The 7,331-nt window shown below is 38.1% G+C and overlaps 1 non-coding gene across 1 annotated transcript; it reads left to right on the top strand.

Moving 5' to 3' along the window:
* Positions 1 to 2,513: 2,513 nt before the first annotated feature.
* Positions 2,514 to 2,704, top strand: LOC118824239. The gene has a single exon (XR_005008591.1). It is a non-coding gene; the product is annotated as a U2 spliceosomal RNA (small nuclear RNA).
* Positions 2,705 to 7,331: the final 4,627 nt, after the last annotated feature.

Genomic DNA, 7,331 nt, shown 5'->3' with positions numbered 1-7,331 from the left:
CTGAAACATCATGTTTCGCTCTGGAGGACGAGCTTTTGTAAAGCGAACAGGAGTGAAACAGGCACACATCCTTGAACACACCAGTCTAATTAATAAGGTTCTGCTGTAAAGTGCACTTTTCTTAAAATCCAGGCACAAAAGCTGTTCCTCCCATATTTTCCCCTCATTAACTTATTTATTAGTGTAAAAAAAGCTCTTTCTGTCTTGAATGAATGTGTTCATGCAGCTTTTAGAGGACAGATGGAAAGCAGTGAATCAAAAAAGGTGCTTTGAATTTAACTTAATTCAAATCAGCCACAAAGTAGCACATGAATAACATTCGTTGCATCAACATAATTGCTGTATTTTACTTTACTGCAGTGGTTTCTGAACTTTTTACAGACCAGTACCCCTTCAGACATTTGACCACCTGCTGCGGACCCCTTCTCGCTTCTTCTACATATACATGCACATCTTGCCATGATGCATACACACTTAAAAGAAGATGGTTCCTCAGGAGTTCTTTGGTAAAGAAAATTGGTCTATATACAACAGTGAACACTCATAGAACCCTTTGCATAATTAAAGGGTTCTTCGCATCATGAAAGGATTCTTCAGACTGATGGAAAAAAGGGTTCTGCTATTGTATATGTCAAGCCTGTAATGATAGAAGAACCCATTTTGGTTCTATATACAGCACATTCTCCATCAATCTGAAGAATCCATCATTTTTAAGCGTGTACACTCTTATCAAAAATGGTTCTATATAGTACCAGAAAAGGGTTCTTTGGCTTGTAGCAATAGTGGAACCCTTTTTTGGTGCTAAATAGAACCCTTTTCAGAAAGGTTATATATACAGCACATTCTCCATCAATCTGAAGAATCCATCATTTTTAAAGGTGTACACTCTTATCAAAAAGGGTTCTATATAGTACCAAAAAAGGTCCTTTGGCTTGTAACAGCTATACAGAACCCTTTTCAATAAGGTTCTATATAGAACCATCTATAGCACATTCTCCATCAATCTGAAGAACTATTTCACAATGCAAATCATACTATTTAACCATGCAAATGGTTCTTTAGTGTTCTTGGTTCTATATAGAACCATTTCCTTTACTAAAGAACCCTTGAAGAACCTTTTTTTTAGGTGTATATGTAAGACATTCAGCCTTATAAAATCAGTCCCAGTTAAATTGTCAAACATGTTTATGATGTGATGTCACTTCCCACCAGATACTGAATAAATAGTGTTATTCAGGAGTGCACAGTGGTCTATATGGGGCACATATGCATGTGTGAGACACTATACATTGAACAGTAAATAACAAAATATTCAATAACGTGCCATAAATCACATTCAGCACAGTCACATCACTCGTTTAATGAGCCGTCAGTCCCCCTAAACAACCACCTAAACAACTGTGTTAAAATGTAATCCTTTAACAGGTTGAACATTTTTAGATGCTCCCTCAAACAGTAACGTGTCGCTGTTTTGTTGTTTGGAGCTTTTGTCCAGCAAAATTTGCTTAAGGATTCCTTTGAAATGTATTTGGTTGTAGTGTGTTGAGATCTCAGGAGTGAGAAATGTAGGTCTGATCATTTTTGCTTGTTTATTTCATGAGAAATCATAAAGAACATTAGTGTTGCACTGATACCAATACTGAATCGATATTGATGCCGATACTGGCACTTATTATTATTGTTATTATTAGTATTGGCATCAGTGATGAATTACCGATACCTGTGACTGACACCACAAAGCAACTTCTAACATGGGCATGAGCGCCAGCAGAACTTAACAACGCGTCAGAGGTGTGGGACGACAAAGCAGCAGTAAAAATGCTCAGGGCAGAATCTGTAACAGCGGTTTTCAGTGTTAATAACACGCTAACAGAGGTTTCTGGTTGGCGGACTATTCTCAGTCCAGCAGTGACACTGAGGTGTTTAAAAACTCCAGCAGCACTGCTGTGTCTGATCCACTCAGACCAGCGCAACACACACTAACACACCACCACCACGTCAGTGTTACTGCAGTGCTGAGAATGATCCACCACCCAAATAGTACCGGCTCTGTGAGGGTCCATGGGGGTCCTGACCACTGAAGAACAGGGTAAAAGGGGGCTAACAAAGTATCAGAGAAACAGATGGACTACAGTCTGTAACTGTAGTACTACAAAGTGCACCTATATAGTAAGTGGAGCTGATAAAATGGACAATGAGTGTAGAAAAAGGTCATGTTATGCCTGATCGGTGTATCTTTGTAACTGTGTGGCTGACTAATGTATTGAAATGAAAATTAAATAAATTGTAAATGTCAAAAATCACAATTTTTTGTATACCCCCAACGCCAACCTCTGGGGGTACACGTACCACAATTTGGGAACCACTGGTTTACAATAACACCTCATTATAGGGGTTATTATAATGCCCTTGTAATGCTCTTAATAAGCTTTATCAAGCCAGCAGCTGCTATGTACTACTTCTTAAAACACTTTTCAGAGCATCTTTATTGTTTATTATACAAACCCAGTTTCATCACTTCTCAGCCTTTTGGCTAAAATCAATTGTAGTATCTGTTCTTATCAGTTTAATATGTGATATATCCTCTATATGAGGACTATACATTAAATTGATTTTTAGAACAGGGAGACGGAAGAGGAGCTTGCTTCGTCCGCTCCATACATCGACCTGGTATTGCAGTACTTCCAGGAATGGTGCACCTCCTTCTGGGGCAGTCGTGGGCTGGAGGTTAGGGAACCAGCCTTTTGACCGGAAGGTCACTGGTTTGATCCCCTGAGCCGACAGTACGTGACTGAAGTGCCCTTGAGCAAGACACCTAACCCCCAACTGCTCCCTGGGCACCGTGGATAGAGCTGCCCACTTGGGCAAGCGTGCTCACTGCCCCCTAGTGTGTGTGTGTGTTCACTAGTGTGTATGTGGTGTTTCACTGCATGGATGGGTTAAATGTGTAGATGAATTTCTCTGTTGTGGGATTAATAAAGGATAACTTAACTTCAAAAAGTTGGGACAGCAGACAAAATACCAATAAATACAGAAAGCAGTGATTTGTAAATCCACTTTGACCTTTATTTGAACAAAAACAAGTAATATTTTACCTCAACTTCATAGTTTTTTCAATAATTCTGAAAGTGATGCCTACAACACCTTCCAAAAAAGTAGGAACCGGAGCAATTTAAGACTAGAAACATTCTGAAATATTTTAAAAAAACAGCTTAGATAGATAAATTTATTTGACAGTTATGTAAAATACGTATAAGAAAGACTGCATTCAAACAAAACTTGAAAGATTCAAAATAAAATAATAAAAAAAAAAATTCTTAAACAGGTGATCCAGTCATGCTTGGGTACAAAAGGAACATCCAGGAAAGGCTGAGTCCTTTATGAACGAAGGTGAGAGTTGAGATTCAGCAGTTCGCCAAAAATGCATCATCAAGAAAGAATAACTTAAGACGTTTAACAGAGGAACGGTCCCAACATCTGCTTTCAAAGCTGGTTCAGTTTGTGTCTTCAAATGATTATTAAGAGCTGTTATAAGAAAAGGTAACACACACTGATAAAAATGCTCCTGTCACAACTTTTTTGGAACGTATTGCAGGCGTCCTGCCACTGGCTCACTCTGCCATGGGAGTGTGGGAGGCATGTCATCCATCGCAGCCATGCATAGAGGCTCTCAGGAGGCGCTGTGCTCACCGTAGGAGAGACATTTCTTGTAAATAAGTTGTTGTTGGCGTAATGCGGTGCTGAGGTGTTGCACATGCTTTACTGTGCAGGGTGGTGGGGTGGTATTGTCAGTGTTAGGGACCACCACGGGGTGAAGATGTATCACTAGAAGTGACTTTTTAGCTTCCCGGCCTTGTCCACTCATGCTGAGCGCCGATTCTTCCCTGCTGCCTGTTCAATAAAAGAGCATTCGTGGGATGTTTCCTGCATCTTATTCTACGCTGACACTGCAATATTCTGAATGAGTGAAAAACTTAATCACATTAGACTTTAGAAAAAAGAGATTTGCTTCAGTGCTTTTACAGGGCAGCGATGACGAGGCTGCAGCTGAGAAATATCAGCAGTGTGGTGTGGCTCTAAACAGCTGGATAGCAATACCAGTAATCTGCAGTGAGAGCATAAACTAAAGATTCTTGGACAGAACTGAGAAAAATGGTCTCATATCTATACATATAGACAACAGGGGCTTCCAGAGACTTTGATAAGTTGATAAAGTGGTTGTCTGTTTGGATGATTTACTCAAATTGTTTTGTTCTGTATTTCTTAGTTGTTTTTTGAAGAAATTAACTTCCATTTTTCATTTTTTTCGAATGCATGTACATATTATTTGTCCCTTAAACATTAAACATTGTATCAATAACTAATAGTACAGGAAAGGTGAGTTTGTGTTGAATCAGAGCAAAAGATAATAGGGTAACATAAACTGTTATAAAAAAGGTTCTGTGCAGGTACATTTTTCATTCATCATGGTACAAACAGTGTAAATGTTCCCTCAAAGCTCCAACAGTGGGTTTAAGGTCTGATTGTGAACCTTAAATAAGTTTTTCCAGGTGAAAAGTTCGTATTTGTACATTTTCATAACCGAATGTTTTAAAACAGAACAGTAAAATAAAAGCCTGGAGACGAGACGGGGTGTGTGGAGTCAGTACAGCTTAGAAAATATAATGTTAACACTTTCTATGAATGTCCCCTTTGTAAGCATCTATAAACACATTCATAACATGTTATAATGCATTCATAAGACATCATAAAAATGGCTATAAATATTTATACAATTGCATTACACATTATAGCCATGCTTATTATGCATTGTGAATTGTTAACATAATACATTATAAGTACTGAACACAACAAATTATAAGAGCTCATAAGTCGTATTTGTCCGCTCTAAGTAAAGTGAAGCGTGCTGTACTAAAGCCTCCTCCAGTGTTCAGAGTGAGGCTTCAAGTTGAAGTATTTACTGAAGGATTTACTGAAACACTAAAACATTCACAGTAAAGCACATTACAGGCTTCAAATGTCAGAGTTTAAACTAGAGCTGCATCAGTGTTTTACCCAATGTGGGAAAGGTAATGTACACCACCGTTAGCTTGACACTAACTTAACACTGCATATCCAATAGAATGCTAGCAGAAATTAGCATTACTGTAGTGTAGTGATGTTTGACATTAGAACCAGTGAGGGAACAATTACAATGACAATGCTCTACTATCTCACCTCTCCCTCTCCAGGCCTTCACTCCACAGTAACTTCATGCTCAGTGTGATGTCAGAGGGGGTTCAGGGGGAGGAACTGATGGGTATTTGGTTTAAAATGAGAGTGCTGGTTAAGAAAAGTGCACTGTAGCTATAATTCTAGGCTGGACAGCCTGTTTGGAGCATCTGAATATTCAGGACTGAAGCCCTGAAGATGCAGCCCTAACAGCACCAGCACTGAGAAATAAAATACTGGAAATCTCAGGGTGAAAATAAACTTTGTGTAATTATCTCACTTTACTCTCTCCAAGCTGGGACTGACTTCTTTGGCACTGACATTATAACATGTTATTAACGCTACTTATAATGCATTATATTAACAATTCATAAGGCATTATAAACATGGCTAAGGGGGTAACACTTTCTATGAATGTCACCTTTGTAAGCATCTATAAACACATTCATAACATGTTATAATGCATTCATAAGACATCATAAAAATGGCTATAAATATTTATACAATTGCATTACACATTATAGCCATGCTTATTATGCATTGTGAATTGTTAACATAATACATTATAAGTACTGAACACAACAAATTATAAGAGCTCATAAGTCGTATTTGTCCGCTCTAAGTAAAGTGAAGCGTGCTGTACTAAAGCCTCCTCCAGTGTTCAGAGTGAGGCTTCAAGTTGAAGTATTTACTGAAGGATTTACTGAAACACTAAAACATTCACAGTAAAGCTCATTACAGGCTTCAAATGTCAGAGTTTAAACTAGAGCTGCCATCAGTGTTTTACCCAATGTGGGAAAGGTAATGTTCACCACCGTTAGCTTGGTATTTGTCTTTACTTTGCGCTCTCCAAGCTGGGACTGACTTCTTTGACACTGACAGTATAACATGCTATTAACACTACTTATAATGCATTATATTAACAATTCATAGTGTATAATAAACATGGCTATAAAGTGTAATTCAGTGTAATTCTTTTTTATAAATATTTATAACCATGTTTATAATGCCTTATGAATGCATTATAACATATTATAAATGTGTTTATAGATGCTTACAAACGTGACATTCATAGAAAGTGTTACCAATATCATTTCAGTGGATTATGGTACAGTTATGTTCCCTGACTAAAGATACTGAGATGTACCCTTGAGGGTTTCACCCCAGTGACAATCGGGGCACTGACCCAGTGACAGTTTAGTACTTTTTTTTTCTGAGAGTTTATCATCAAGTTACAATAAAAAATGTGGGCTTAACGAGGTGCTGGGTTAGCCCTGCCCAAACAAAGGACACACACACTCCAGAACAGGCTGGATGAAGGTCAAGCATACATGAAACAGCACAGATTGATTTTGAATGTGCCAGATAATGAATGGAGAGCTGGAGAGAAGCTTTTACATCTCCGTCATGTTTAACAGCTCCTGTTCGTTCCAGTTCAGTCCAGTTTATCTGCATGAGTCACTCAGCCTTCACTCCACCTACAAACACAAACACAGTCTTTACCTGCTTCAGCCATGAGTTTTACTCAGTTTAATACTGAATACACACACGGCGTAAAGCCTGAGCTGTTATTGGTTACGTCAAACCACTCATGCAGACGAATTCTAGTGCATTGTAAGAGCGCGGTTATTAAAGTGCTCTCTACATGCATCAGCAGTCAGGCGCCGCACAGCAGCTTGGTATGTTTGCATGTGTAAAAGCTTTTTCCTCCATTTTACATCCTGGTATGTTTTAGATCAAGAAAAGCATATTTAAAATTCAGCCTCCTCAGCTGTTTTCTGTTATTTATAAATTCATTATTTGGAATTTCAGTGCTGATTTATTTATCTTATAATAGGTTCTGAGTCTATATATAGACCACTTTTTAGGCCGAACACACTTTCATTACTCTTATCTTGACCTTCTGGCTGGTCCTGTTACTAAACATAAGGCATATTATATAATAGAACATAGATGAACACATGCACTGCCCATCAGAGGTTTGTGGACATCTGCTTTTTAAAAATGCAAGTAATGTAAATTATTATATTTTCATTCTCAGTTTGCAAAGACTTGCTATATTAAAGATTCAGCAGGTTTAGTATTAGGAAAACAAAAAAAAGATGATTAAAATAAATGAG

This window comes from Colossoma macropomum, unplaced genomic scaffold (genome assembly GCF_904425465.1).
Source record: "Colossoma macropomum unplaced genomic scaffold, Colossoma_macropomum, whole genome shotgun sequence".
In the NCBI taxonomy this organism is placed as follows: domain Eukaryota; kingdom Metazoa; phylum Chordata; class Actinopteri; order Characiformes; family Serrasalmidae; genus Colossoma; species Colossoma macropomum.
This window is presented reverse-complemented; position numbering and strand designations above follow the sequence as displayed.